This window comes from Melopsittacus undulatus, chromosome 1, assembly GCF_012275295.1.
Source record: "Melopsittacus undulatus isolate bMelUnd1 chromosome 1, bMelUnd1.mat.Z, whole genome shotgun sequence".
Classification (NCBI taxonomy): domain Eukaryota; kingdom Metazoa; phylum Chordata; class Aves; order Psittaciformes; family Psittaculidae; genus Melopsittacus; species Melopsittacus undulatus.
Window position 1 is genome coordinate 67,810,937 of NC_047527.1, and position 13,943 is coordinate 67,824,879.

The 13,943-nt window shown below is 37.3% G+C and overlaps 1 protein-coding gene across 1 annotated transcript in view; it reads left to right on the forward strand.

The window, feature by feature from the left end:
- The window catches only part of GALNT1 (polypeptide N-acetylgalactosaminyltransferase 1), an 86,532-nt gene that overhangs the window by 18,306 nt on the left and 54,283 nt on the right, over window positions 1-13,943 (forward strand). The window contains exon 2 of the mRNA XM_034062985.1: window positions 6,755-6,929. The gene's annotated coding sequence lies outside the window, so the exon portion shown is untranslated. The remainder of the gene's footprint in view (window positions 1-6,754; window positions 6,930-13,943) is intronic.

The following is a 13,943-nucleotide window of genomic DNA, read 5'->3' on the forward strand; positions in this document are numbered from 1 at the left end:
GCTTTTGGAAGGCTGAGGTTGTGATCCTTTAAGCAACATTAAAGCAGCATGTTTGAATGTCCATGATTTTGTATCCCTCTGATCATCTCCGAGGTAATGAGAAGTATTTGTAGTTACCTCACTCTCTATATTTCCATTAAAAATTATCAGTGGAAATGGAGAAACTGGGTATAACATTAACTCGCGTGTGTTGGGGTTTTTCCCCTCTAGACGCTGTTGTCCCACATTTTCCCACTGTAATCTTTCCTGCTTTTTGTTTTTTTTGTAACAGATAAAAAAATTGAGAGGTTACAGGTTATTCAGCTAGGTATTATACCTGAGAATATAGCAGGCAGCTTTCCTGAAGCCCTGTGCTGCTCACTGTTAAAGAAAGCATTGATCATCATAGGGCATGTGTTTTTACTGAATGTTTAGGAGGGCAACTGATTGATTTAAATGCAGTTATTTACTTTAAACATTTTGTACTCATAATTAAATGGGATTTTTTTTTTTTCGTTAGTAGGTAGGTCTGGGAACTTTTTTCTGTTGAGTCAGGGAAGACTAGAAAAGGTTAAACAGAAAGCGTTGCCCTTCTCAGCTGAAGGGATCCTGTATTTGTTTGCCAGTGTTAATGTCACGTACACATTTTCTGGCAAAGAGCAATATTCTGGAAGTGGAAGTTGAGCCACATTCATAGAAGTTAAGAAATCCACTTTGTGTACCTATGCACAAGCACACATGCACACAGCTGTATATGTAGCTGGGGTTAATGCCAGCTGGTATGTTGGAGGGGGTTGCTGATTCTGCCGAATTGCTGCTGCCTGGTTTAAGGCTGTTACCATACTCACATTTTTTTTGAGGAAGGTGACTACTTAAGCTGTTATTGTAAGCAGTAGTTAATCTGATGTCTCCTGAGCCTCATGTGACTTGTGGTGAAGAGTTGTCAGTGAGGTCCAAGTCAGTACTTTGTATACAGGAAATGCATTCTCTTCAATGTCAGGGATGCACATCCGCTGTTGGGTCCACCTGAGCTCTTGTGAGCAGGGGGAGAGAAGACAAAAAGAGGTGAAACTGTAGCAGAATAGTGTAGAAAGATGGAGATTTTGAGAACGAAATACTGTTCAGTCCTTCAGCAACCCATTACAATAGAAATATTACTGGAGAACTAATTACCCACTCTTTATAAACAAACAAAACAAACAGAAAACTTGTGGTTGACCCTAAATCTTATTTTTTTAACTTCTGCATTCCTTCATAGCAGTGCTTTGTCAACTGAAGGAGCTGAGAGGTGTCTAATGCATTTTGCACTGTGCCTCACATCCTCCATACGAATCCGTGCTGGTTGCTTTGCATACTTGCAAAACAATGAGGGTAGTGTTTTCTGGTGATTGAAGAGAAGGTGCAGAGGGTGTCTGCCAACTCGCAGCGGTCAACACGCTCTTTGTTGATAGTCCCACTGAAGGCAAGCATGCCCAGACCGTTGATGCTCTATGCTCATACTTAAGGCTCATGCATGTTAACGCTGTCAAATGAAACTGCATTTGCTGTTTGCTTTACTAATGTTTCTGAATCATGATAATTGAGAAAGACTGCTGTTGTCTTTACAGACCTGTAGTGCTATTCCTGATTTGCAAATAGTTTGGTTTTCTGTCTTTGTGGAGAGCAGTTGTGAAGGTACAAAAGATGGCTTTTTTCCTTTGAGTTGTGCAGTGCTGTGTAGGTACTGTTTGAATTATGAATAAGGTATTTCTTACAGTCCAAAGAAATACAGTAATGGTGCTGATTATGATAGTAGACACTTTACTGTTGAGAGCAGTAGATTGCCTTGTATATTTTTTCTTGTGCTTTTCAGCAGTGTAGTACTCTCAAGCAAAGTGAAAATGAGCTTTGCTGCAGTCTTGATTTGGTGGTGGGAGGGTGCATTTTACAGCTGAATTCTAAAAATAATATTTACTTAAAAAAAGGTTCAATTACTTTTGGTCTCTTTCATACACTGCTAGTGTTGGCTTGTGTTGCTTTGAGTCAATGTCCCCAGAAGACAGAAGGAGGCAGGCAGCCTGTGAAATAGAGGCACTGTTGCATTGTTTGCATTGCTGTGCTTGCCGGAATCATTGATGGATTGGTGAACAGCCTATTGGTGAAGGCCAAGAAAAGGAAGAGCGAAACTTTAGATGTCAGTCTGATTGAAATAACTGTTACCTTGATGATTTGGTTTTGTAAATTTGGGGGGAATAGCATGATAGCGGTACATAATTTACATCTATTAAACACAAACCTGTTTATGGTTTTGCTAATTGCATTAAAATGATGTCTATGGAGTCTTTTTTTTCCCTTTGATAAATTGCATGCAGGAAAAACATCTTTGGATTGCCTCCATTAAGAAAGATTTATCCAATTATTATTTCCTTGCTGCCTTGCTATATAAGATAAAGCCTTGGAGACTTACGGAATAAAACTGTAGTGGTTTTGGTGTGTGCTTTGGATTTTTTACATTTGTTGGTCACTTCAAGACCAACAGGTAGAAAATGTGGCTTTCTCAGTGTTATATATCTCTTTTCCTGGAGTTCATAGCAAGCTAATAGTACTTTGTCCTTGTCATGCTTTCCTGCTCACTCTGATGTTGCTGACCCTGTGCAGGATCATACCCCTAGACTGAGCTGGTACTAAAATAAGCTGAAGAAATGGAGTTGGCTGCATACATTCTGGCAGCTGTATGATTTTGTGTCTGTGGGGAGGTGTATCACTGAATAAACAGAAATTGGCTGTACAGATTGGGAATATCATGCATGAGTAAAAATTATAAAGGCAATCCATATTATATTTAGGAAGAGGTGAATGTGGTAAGGGGGTTAAAGAGTGACAATTAGGAATAGATATGTCATTGTGTATAGATAGCTCTACATGATTATTGCTGTTACTAACATTAAATGTGTCAGAAGGAAGGTCTCTGAATAAGGGGAATGCAAATATTGAGACTAATCAAATATTGAGATGCTTGAAAATGAGACAGTTATATTTTGAACTCTACAAAAATGTGTCAGTGAATTGGTCAATATGTCAGAGTAGCTAGCTAAAATGTTTATGTGAAAATAAAGACTCAGTATTTGATTCTCCTGAAAATTCAATTTTCAAAGAAACTGTTCTTTGTTGCTAGATGCTACTTTTATACAAAGCTAAAGCACCCACTGTGCAGCGGTTCTGGTGCTTGTGATGGCAGAATGGTGGTAATAGAGTATAAAATAGGACAGTAAAAACTATTGACAGTGGAGATCTCTGCCTAGATTATCCTCACCTAACTTTCATCCTGTGAAATACTTGGAGTTGATGTGAGAACTTCTTAACAGAAGCTGCTTGAATTCCAAATTCCAAAACCCCAGCTCCAACAACTTTATTTGAAGTCAGTAGGCCATTTGTATGCATGGTTTAAAGCTGAAGTAGTCTTCAGTCTAAATTGTTTAGTAGCGTGAGCATTGAAAGCTAATGGCTACTGGTAGCCTTAATCTCAGTGCCATAACTGCTATTGCAGCAGATGCTTTCTTATATTGTTTTTGCCTATATATTTGGTTATCGGTGTCCAGGTCTGCTAATCCACTTGCCTGTCCACATCAACAGTGTGTGTAGGTTGTTGCTTTTTGTCTGGGTTACTTTGAAGTTATATCAAGAAAATAAAAGGGCACAGTACATCTTCTTGACCTTGGTTTCTTTTGCTTGTTTCTAGCTTTAAAACCTTTTGTTTTGAGTTGGAACCGCGAGAAAATCACCAGCTAGTTCTGTGTGCATGCTGTGCCTTAATTTTTGTTCTTGACAGGCTATAATGGAAAATCCAGCTAGAGTAGAAACATAGTAAAGAGATGTAGTTACAGGTAAGACAGTCCTCTCTTTAAACATGCAGTTTAGCAAAGCAGATTTGGAAGCTTTATTATGAAGATCAGAAATGCATAATCAAGCTGATCTAACATCCTCTACAACAGGAAGCTTGTGGACTGGAGAAAGCCACATGTGATACTCTTACAGAGCAAGCTAAGGAAACATGGCCTAGATAAAAAAAGCTATTTTAGGATATGTGTAAAATCATTATGTTAACAGCAGACAGTTTTATTTTTCAGTAGTTTACTTTCAGCAAGAGAAAGCATACTTGTATGGGAGTTTGTGCAAGTTGTTTCAGCTTACTGTTGTTGTTCAGGAGCTGGGTAATGGATTAATATATAGTGCTGGAATATGAAGACGTGTTTGGAAACAGATGCAGGTACACAAAATGGTGATGGCAGTGCAGAAGAATCTTGGCTGTTGGAAAGCTGGCCTGAAAGAATAGGATATGATTTAGAAGAGTAAGTGAAATGCTTTGTATTTAGCATAAAAATAAAAAGTAGAGAAAAAGTGTTTAAATTGCTCCTGCCACCCTATTCCCTACCCTGACCTAGGGCAAGCCATGGATTGTAAAATGAGAGTTAACAATGCAGCATTGTTCATAAAGAGTTGTGTGTATATATTGGCATGGGTAAACAGTGGTATAATCTGAAGAGCATGTAGAGTTGAATCTCCTGCTCTGTTCTGTGTTGTAAGGTTGAAGTACTGTATCAGTTTGGCCATTGTATTTCAAGAAAGATGTAGGTGCAGTTAATTTGCCTCAGGAGGGTAGTGGTAAAGACTGGTGATTTAGAGAAGATGGTATGTGCAAAAGGAATGATTGAATTAGTATTTTTGTAACCCAAGGAAAAGATCAAGGGAAATTACAAGCTTTTAAGTGTGTAGCAGTTCACTACAAAAAAGTGAACATCTGCCCTTGGTAGATGTGCCTTGCTTACTAATGGCAACATGGTTAATTCTCTGTGTCCTGCTCTCATTGTTCACTTTTTGTATGTTTTGTAAGAGCTGTTTCTGTCCAGTGTCTGGTCTTAGGGTTCTTTGAAGAAATGTATAAATTAGCAAAATCACTAAAGTATGGATTTCTTCTAACCAGAGGGATGTGTATATAGATACTTCAGTTAAAACTGCTGAGCAGATAGAATAAAACTTGACCTCAGATTTGCCAGCCGCTTAGCCAGTAATGAACCAGATTCCTCATCTAAAAAAATGGATCATGTTCCACACCTCTGTAAGGCTCCTGAGTTTTACTGGGAAAAGTGATACTAAAAAAAGCAAATTTAACATAAGCAACACCGATTATATTTTGTGTGTGTATTGCATGTTACAGTGCAATGTGTGGAGCCTAGTCAGATATATCATAGAAGTTTGTGTTTAACCTTCTTGAGGGCTGTGACTGATTTTCTTTGGTAAAAGGCAGTTAGGTCTTCAGAATTACATCCTGATTTCTTAATTTTTAACACTTTCAGAAAGGTAGCAATGAGTTAGGTTTTGTGCTGGGTATGTCCTGGATCATTGTGTGAATCCATATTTTTCTGGCCCTTTAAAATGTCCCTTTTTTTTTTTTTTGCCTTCCAGATTTAGTAAAACTTGGTATTATTTCTGGGAGATCCTTAGCCAGTTAAAATTCAGACTGTAAGCCACTTCTGTGGGTGTAAAACCACTTACGATACCTATTCAATCAGTATGTGTTATTGGTAGCTTGGTAATCTGTCCTCAAATGGAGAACAAAACTAGGAATTTAGATATTTTCCCGTTCCTCTTTGATATACAATAAAAAAGTGAAACTGCCAAGTGTTACACTTCACCTGCCTTGGTACTGGGGTGATATTTTGCTTCAGAATCAGCAGTTGACAAACATCTTTTCTAGTACTGCCAGTCTTTACTTTCCTTACCATGTATTTCCTCCATACTGTCATGTTATCACAGTGTCAGCATCTCCCTTGTATGTAATTTTTCATCTGGACAGGCAATGCATAAACTTGAAAAACTTAGTAGGCTCATATATAATACAGCAAATGCAACGCACAAGCTCATAACATATGGCAAATATTACTTCACTGTAGTCAAGTTAGAATTGCATTAAAAACAGGGAAAATCTGCCTGCTTTTCTGTTATGGTATTTTGTTTACTTTAAAGCTGCTTAGAATTTCCTTCACTTATTGCTGTATAAACTGGGTAAAGAAAGCTTTGAAGGTATTCATTCAGTATTGCTAACATTTTAACAGATAACACTTGAAAACGCTCAGGCATCATTTTCAGGTGACACTTGCTTTTTACAAGTGAAGAATATATTACTTAAGCATCATGTCTGTGTTAGTTTAATAACACCTTTTTTTTTTCCCCACTAAAGTTGTCATTATAAATGTTAATGTTTAACTTGTGGAGAAGAGATGAAAGAATGTAACAAACTCCTACTTCTATAAACTAGAATATATATATATGGGGAAAATTTGGTCTGAGAGAATAGAAAGAATGATCATCTGAGGTGCTGCTCATGTGAATGTGTGCCATTGAGGAGGCTGTTTCCTAGCCTTATCCAAAACAATTCATAGTTTGTTGTGCTAAGTGTTGATGATTGGATAGAGAGCGACATATATAGAACTCAAAAATAGATAACTGCTTACTTGGGAGGACAGGCAGTCCTCCCACTTAAATCATACCATCTGAAAGGCTAAAAAATTTTGATGACTTGTTCCACCTCTCCACTCTATCCTGCATATGTTGTTTTCCTCACAGGCTTAGTTCACTGCCTCTTTTTAGAAGCACTCTTTTGGCTCCTTCTCCCTTGGACAGGATTTTTGATTTTTTAAGTTTTAAATGCTGGGAAAACTTTCCTGCCCTTCATTTCCACCTCAGGCTCTGCCAGAGCTGAGTCCAGAACTTATTTGAATTTCTGTTTATCTTCTAGGACAGCCTTAAGACCTTGTGGATGGAAGACCTCTTTTGCTTCTACGGTCACGTCAGAATGGCCTAGGCCAGTCTGTTGGTCTATGGTTCCTAGCACAGGCACTCTACAACAATGTGTTGGGATTTTGACACCAGTGCCAGTGGACCATCCACATGGCTATAAACCTGCAGAAGAGGTTAGTACAAAATGTGATCCATTAATTTTTGACATTTTGGTCGGGTCTGTCTGCTTTGGATGTACCTTAGAGCAAAGGGAGCACTTAAGAGATTACATATGCACTATATCACTGCATTTGGTTTGTGTGGCAAAGTTTTGGTAATTGGAAGGTGCAGGGGTGGCTTCTGTGAGAAGCTGCTGGAAGTTTCCCCTATGTCCAGTAGAGCCAATGTCAGCTGAGTCCAAGACAGACCCTCTGCTGGCCAAGGCTGAGCCCATCAGCAGTGGGACAACATTGTTAAGAAGGGTGAAAAGTTAGTGTGCAGCATCAACAGCAGCCAGAGAGAGGAATGAGACTGCGAGAGAAGCAGCTCTGCAAACACCCAGGTCAGTACAGCAGAAGGGGGGGAGATGCTTCCGGTGCTGGAGCAGAGATTACCCTGCAGCTCATGGTGCAGACCATGGTGGGGCAGGCTGTGCCCCTGCAGCACACGGAGGTCCATGGTGGGGCAGATACCTACCAGCAGACCATGCAAAGAATGGCTGGCATGTTGGAATAAAAGAGAAGATGGAGTAGCAGCTACTTACCCAGTAGTCTGCTGGTGAATCTAATCATTGTCTAACCGTGTGGTATGGCTTCTCAGGCATGTCTACTGTCTCATGTTGTAAAGATTCTGTTATTTTCAGAGAAGCTGAAAATCTTTCAGGAAAGAATTTTAAATGCATTGTAGCACAGACTTGTAAAAAAGGCTTTAAAAAAATCTGATTTAATTTAAATTTAAGAAGTGATTATATTAGAAGCTGTACTCTCCAATTAATGTATAGTTGAATTTACAAAGCAGTTCCATCACATTCCCTTTTTTTAATGTTTTCTGACAGATAACCTTTTTTTTTATGGTGACATGTTTCTCTCTTGACTTCTAGTCAGGTATGAATTTTGCATTGTAAAAAAGCTTAAGTTGCTGCCTTCAAAAATGATGTGTCAAATTAAATACATTAGCTGGTTTTTAAAAAGTGCCTGACAACTTCTGGAAGAAATTGGCAAAGTAATAAGCACCTAAGTATTTGAAGAAACTTAATTTAGTGAAGTCTAATATATCTCTGCCATACCTAATGTTCTACTGATGGTTTCCTCTATTCAACTATGCAGAAAATTGTTAGTACCAGTCTTACAGGTGACCAGGGGAAAAAAAGTGAATTCTTTCAAAAATGATTTTTCTGCCTTAAAATTTCCATATCCCACTTTTCAGATTTCTCTGGACTGCTGCACAGTGCAATGAGTAAATTCTAAATTTTATTTACTTCTTTCTCTCACTGATGCAACACCTGTATCTTGCTTGATATGGCTATTTAAATTTGCCAAACCTTTTCCACATTAGGAAGAAAACTTACAAATTAAGCCAGATGGAAAACCTTTTTTGGAATCACTAGCCATGAGAGTATAGTATTGAAATTTAACATGAGTGAATCTGCCATATTCCTTCTAAAAAATTGACAAAACCCAGCAACATTTGAGAAGCATTTATTACAGAATGCTGAAAATGTAGCATTTTCTCATGAAAATTAATTTATTTAAACACTTCTCATGATTTAAGTGAAAACTATTTTTTGTAGTTTTATTAACTTTCGTTTTTCTAACATTTTTCTTTTATAAATGAGCCGAAAACATAATAATTAAAAAAAAGATATTTTTGCAGCTGTTTACAAAACAGGATTACTGTTTGCTACAGAAATGAACTTACAATAGTTTCCGTTATGCATTTTGATTGAATGTGAACTTGAGTGTCTTTTATTTTTTGTTGAAGTTGAAAGTTGGGAGGAGTGCTTAGTTTAACTTTTGGAAATCCAAACAGTGCATCTGATTCGGGCACAAATACTGTGATTACAGTGACTTGATATAGCTACTTGATATAGCTGAAATTATATCCTCCTGTTTGATGTTGACCTTTTTCTCATTATATTTCTTTTCATTGATAATTGAATGCTTTTTACAGTGGTATGTCCAGAATGCAGAAGAAAAACTATAAAACCAAGATGTTCTTTACCATACTTGGCTGGATTTAAATACAACATGTTCTTGGTTTCCATGTTCAGCAAACTAAGTTTAAGTAGTGGATTTTTTTTTTCCTTGCTGAAGTGTTTGGAAGTACTATTCCAGAGAACATGAAGACATTTAAAATGTTTGCTGTAGTATCAGAGATGAGTCTAAGAAAAGTCTTAGTGTAGCCAATGTTTAATTTGGATATACTGGCAAATACAGTCTTGGTTTCTAAATCTTCTTTTTCTTTTTTTTTCCCCTACCAAACTTGTGTTAATCTTTCATGGCTATTCAGTTGGGCTTTTTGTTTTGTTTGTCTACTAATCTTGGCTCTTTCATGTATTCATACTTGAAGAGACTGCTAATATAAAAATGGTTTAATTTATTTGCATTAGGACTAGCTTATGACCTGGGCGGATGAAACTGAGTTCTCTCCCGTACACTTAATGAAATACAGAAGCTCTGTCTGCTGATAATGTATCACAAGCTAGTTGTACATCTATGGTCAATTACCATTTCTGTGCTTAGGTCCATCATTTACAATTGTTTACTTCTGCAGTTACAGAAGGACATTCAGTGAATAGGTGCATACTGTGTGCGTCATATTTTTTAATCATATGGGTAGATGTATATTTCTTAGATGGGGGTGTCTTAACTTCTCATCATTCCTCCTCTTTTTGTCATATAGTCTTGATTGCAGCAGCAGCAGCTGATTACTTTTTCATCCTGTCTCTACTTTGCCTGTTATCTTAATTTTTGTTTGCATGGTAGCAACCTAGGAGATGTAGGTATAAGAGCAATGGGGGAAGGAGAGTGCATCTGCTTCCATTCTGTGTGGAACAGAATTGGTCAGAACTTCTACCTGCCTGAGAATTAAGGATAGTTTGCTTGTTTCACTATCAAAGGGAAAAATGTAGTTAAAGGGAGAGAGTGAGTAGACCTGTGTTGTGAAACTGTCCCTCAATGTGAAAGTGGCCTTTGCAACAATTCAAAATGGACAGTACTGGTACATCTATACATTCTTGTGTTCTATCACAGGTTCTTCAGCATTTAAACCCCTGTAGCTCAGCTGAAGTCTGAATTCTAGAGTTTAAGCTCTGGTCCTGTGGAAATATCAGTACCAGAGCTGAAGACCAAGATGCCATGGGGACAAAGGAAGTAGTCAGGACTTTAGTCATGAAGAAGAGACATTGCTGTATTGGGCTGATTGCAAATTGTTTAGCAACTTCTCCTTTTCAGTTTCTTCTTTCCTGTCCAGTCTTTCGAATGATCCCAAGTTCTGAAGGATTTCTGGAATCTGCTTTATTATTCTGCCAATCTAGCTTTTTATCTGACAGGTTTTAGCTTTTTTTTTCTTCTTATTTACCTAATCAAAGTAACACCCATAATGCAGACATTGCCTACAATGGGAATAGGGATTCCCTGCTTTGCAGCTGGGATTATATATACAGTCTGCCATTCTGTGCAGTCCATTTAAGGGACCCAGGGCATGATGACCATTTTTATTGTCACCTGTGAACAGGGGATTTTGAGCAACCTCTTCTAGAACTAGAGGAAGGGGATGCCGTATGTAATCCCGAAGAAGCATGTCTGGATGAAGATCCAAACACTGTTTTTGTTTTAGGTCTAATACTCTTTCTTCTGTAAGATGGTTCATTTCCTCCCCCTTTTTGAGCCTCTCTTTTAGATCTAGAAGGACTTGTTCTGCTTGCAAGTGCCACTCTAATGCTCTTAGTGATTGCTTCAATGGTTGGGGCATCTTTTCCCCTATATGCTGAGAGAATCAACAGCCAAGTTTGTAATTTTGCAGTATCTTCTGCCTCTACTGATTTAGCCCAAGTTAATGCGTTAACATGCCACCAGAGCAATTGTTTTGCTTTCTGAATATTTTCTTCTTGTATCTTAAATAATTCTTGTGTTAATACAGCTACTTCTCCCAGAATAGGAAAATTCGGATCAATGTTAGAAATAGTTTCCTGAATCTTAGCAAATAAGGTTTTCGATCTCCCTGAGGGTTGTAATAGTCACTAAGGTTGGTAGGAGGAGTTGCTGGAGAACCATCCAGTTGCCTAGCAGGGATGGACAGCTGACTTAAAGCAATTGTTGGTCCCAAGTATCCTTTTATTAAATTTAGATAATGATCTCCCCAAGGTACATGAATAATTCTAGAATCTTTAAGAAAAGGAGTCAACACAATTTCAGCATGTTATGTAAGTTTTTCAATGTTAAACAAAGATGTTACAACTACAGGATCTATATATGAACGAGAGTCAATACAGTATTTAGTATCACAAGGTACAGCATAAAGCAACAGCAAGTATGGATGTAAATATACCTTGGTTTTGAGCTCCCATGGAGGTGCAAGTAATCATGAATAAATGTTCATTTACATGAACGAATTTATGCGTCCTTAAAGAAAATCTCATAATTTTTTATACTATGTGCATTTGCATGGATTGACTATGGAAGTAAAGAACTTAAAAGCATGGTATTTCTCAAACTTATGTTTTTAGAGATTGCTGGGAAGACAGAATTAAGAAAAAAATCTAAAGCAAGTATGAGTAAGAGGGAAAGTGAAGGATGGATGTGGAGAATCTTTTATCTGTAGTGCAATACTGCATGTGTTAATTAAGTACTAAACAGTTGTTAGCAGAAGTTACCTGCTGAGCAAGCAGCTTTGCAATGTGACAACAGACTTCATGTGTTAATGTATGGTTAAGAACTATATGGCCTGTCTGTATAAATATAGCCATTTGCTTTCTGTATAGAATTCATATATCCATATGGATACAGCAAAGGGGCACAAGTTTTCACGAGAAACATTGCAACAATGTCATGAATGTATCACAAAGTTGCACCATGCTAGCTTTTCTTTTTTAATCCATATCTGATCAGGCTTTTCCTTTTAGAGAAGGAGAAACAAACATATGTTCTGAATATTTCTTTTTTTTCCCCCTATACAAGGTTTTTTGGATAGAGATCTGATGTTTTCTCTGTATTTCAAAAAATGTTTCACCCTGCAAAACTGCTGAGCTGCTTTTGGTTAGAATTTTGGAGTTTCCCTGGATGTGGTGGGCTGTGTGAGATTCTTAATTTGTTTTCTTTTTTAAACTGTCTGCAGCATCACTGCTAGAGGGATAGGAAGTAAAAATTGTTAACAAACCTTTGAATTCTTTACCATTATTCATTTTACTAGAGATAATATAACTCAGCATGTGTTAACTGATTGTCACCCTTATCTTGTCAAATTATATTAACTAATTCTTGAAGTCTTCATGTTTAGTCACACGCGTTACCTAATTCAACAGTTTTTAAATTGGTATCTGCCTGCATTTGATTTGTCAGCAAGTCCTGTAGTTACATGAGGCAGAAGTTGGCAAGCTTCTCTAGGGCAAACACCCAGTATGGTCCCAATATGTAACATAAATTTTTCTGTACCTGTGTTGTTTTCAAAGCTTTCCTTCTAGAACACTTAAAACATTTTTAGTATTGTCCACATATATTGAAAGCAGAGAAAAAAATGTCCTTTGAACATATCTGGTGTTTCTTCAGCTTCCCCTTCTGTTATTCGGGTTTTGTTTTTTTCTTTTTTTAATCTACAGTAGGAAGTTTTCAGGATTCGAGGTTTCTGCAGTTACTCACATAAGGATAGTTGAATCTGTTCACTGCAACTTACTGTTTTCAGAAATCTCCTTTTTAATCTTTTCTTTAATTAGCTGATTCTGCTTTTCTTTAATTCAAATTCCTGCCCATTAGTGATTCATCCTTAATGATGACTATTTGACTGTGTAATTTTCTGCTGTCTTTAAAACTGTTTGAAGAATTAATGAACAATTTTATTCTACTCCAGCTTTTGGCTCTGATACATATCTAAAAAATAATTAGAAGCTGTATGAAGGCTGGGTGTTTTAGAACATTTGAGACGTAGCTTACAAGATTGTAACAATGGTTCCTAACATGTGAGGAAGGTTTCAAGAATGTCTTGGAAAAGATTTATGCACTTCATTGTTCACAGTCGTGGGTCTTTGTCTATGAAAAATGTATAACTAGCTTGGTGATAGTGAATTTGTCTGCCTTTTAAGTAGATAAAACTTTTTCCTTGAGATTTGTAATTCTTTAATCACAGAATGGTTAGGATTGGAAGGGGCCCTGCCATGGACAAGGACACCCTCCACTTTGATAAGGTTGTTCAAAGCCCTGTCCAGCTGACACCTGAGTTGCTAGTTCTCTTCTAACTTCTATTCTAATAGCAGGCGTAGAGAGTAAATTCCAACCCCCTTTCTGTGTTCATCAGTGTTTCCAGGAAGGATCTCCTTATTTCGTTAAAACGCTTCAAAAGCAAATGCTACCTGACATTTGTAAACTCTCCCTGACATGTGCAGATTGAAGAAAGTATCATCTGCAGAAAATTCTATTGAATATTGACACATCTGTATGAAGAATGATCTATTGATAAGGATAGTATTCATTTTAGTTCAATTTCAGCTGGTAAAAACCAAGTTTGCAGTTTGACACTTTAATGTGGAACTTTAAAAAAAAATTTGAAACTAAATTTTATTTTTCTGGACTATGCAGAAACATTATGAAGGAAGATGGAAAATATGAGCCTTGAATATGGAACAGCTTTCTGTGTTCTTACTTCATATAGCCTTACCTAGTGCATATGATTTCTTAAAGGAGATTGCTAGCAATAGTAAATTAATTTTTTTCAGCAGGATTTTTAACTTTAACAGGCGCCCTGTCATCTAGTCTGTTCTACTTATAGCTCATCTTCCACCTGCCAGATGATTTAAAATAGTCTTTGGAATGTGTGACTTCTTGATAATTAGAAATTCTTGACTGCTTGCATGATTTGGTCTTAGTGAACATATGCTTTGTAAGGCCAAGTGATGCTGCTTTTGGCTAGAAGCCTTCAATCAATGTTGCATCAAGTCACAAGCCTAAGCATCTAAAATATGTGGAGGTGTTTACAGTTTTTGCTACAGACAGCATATA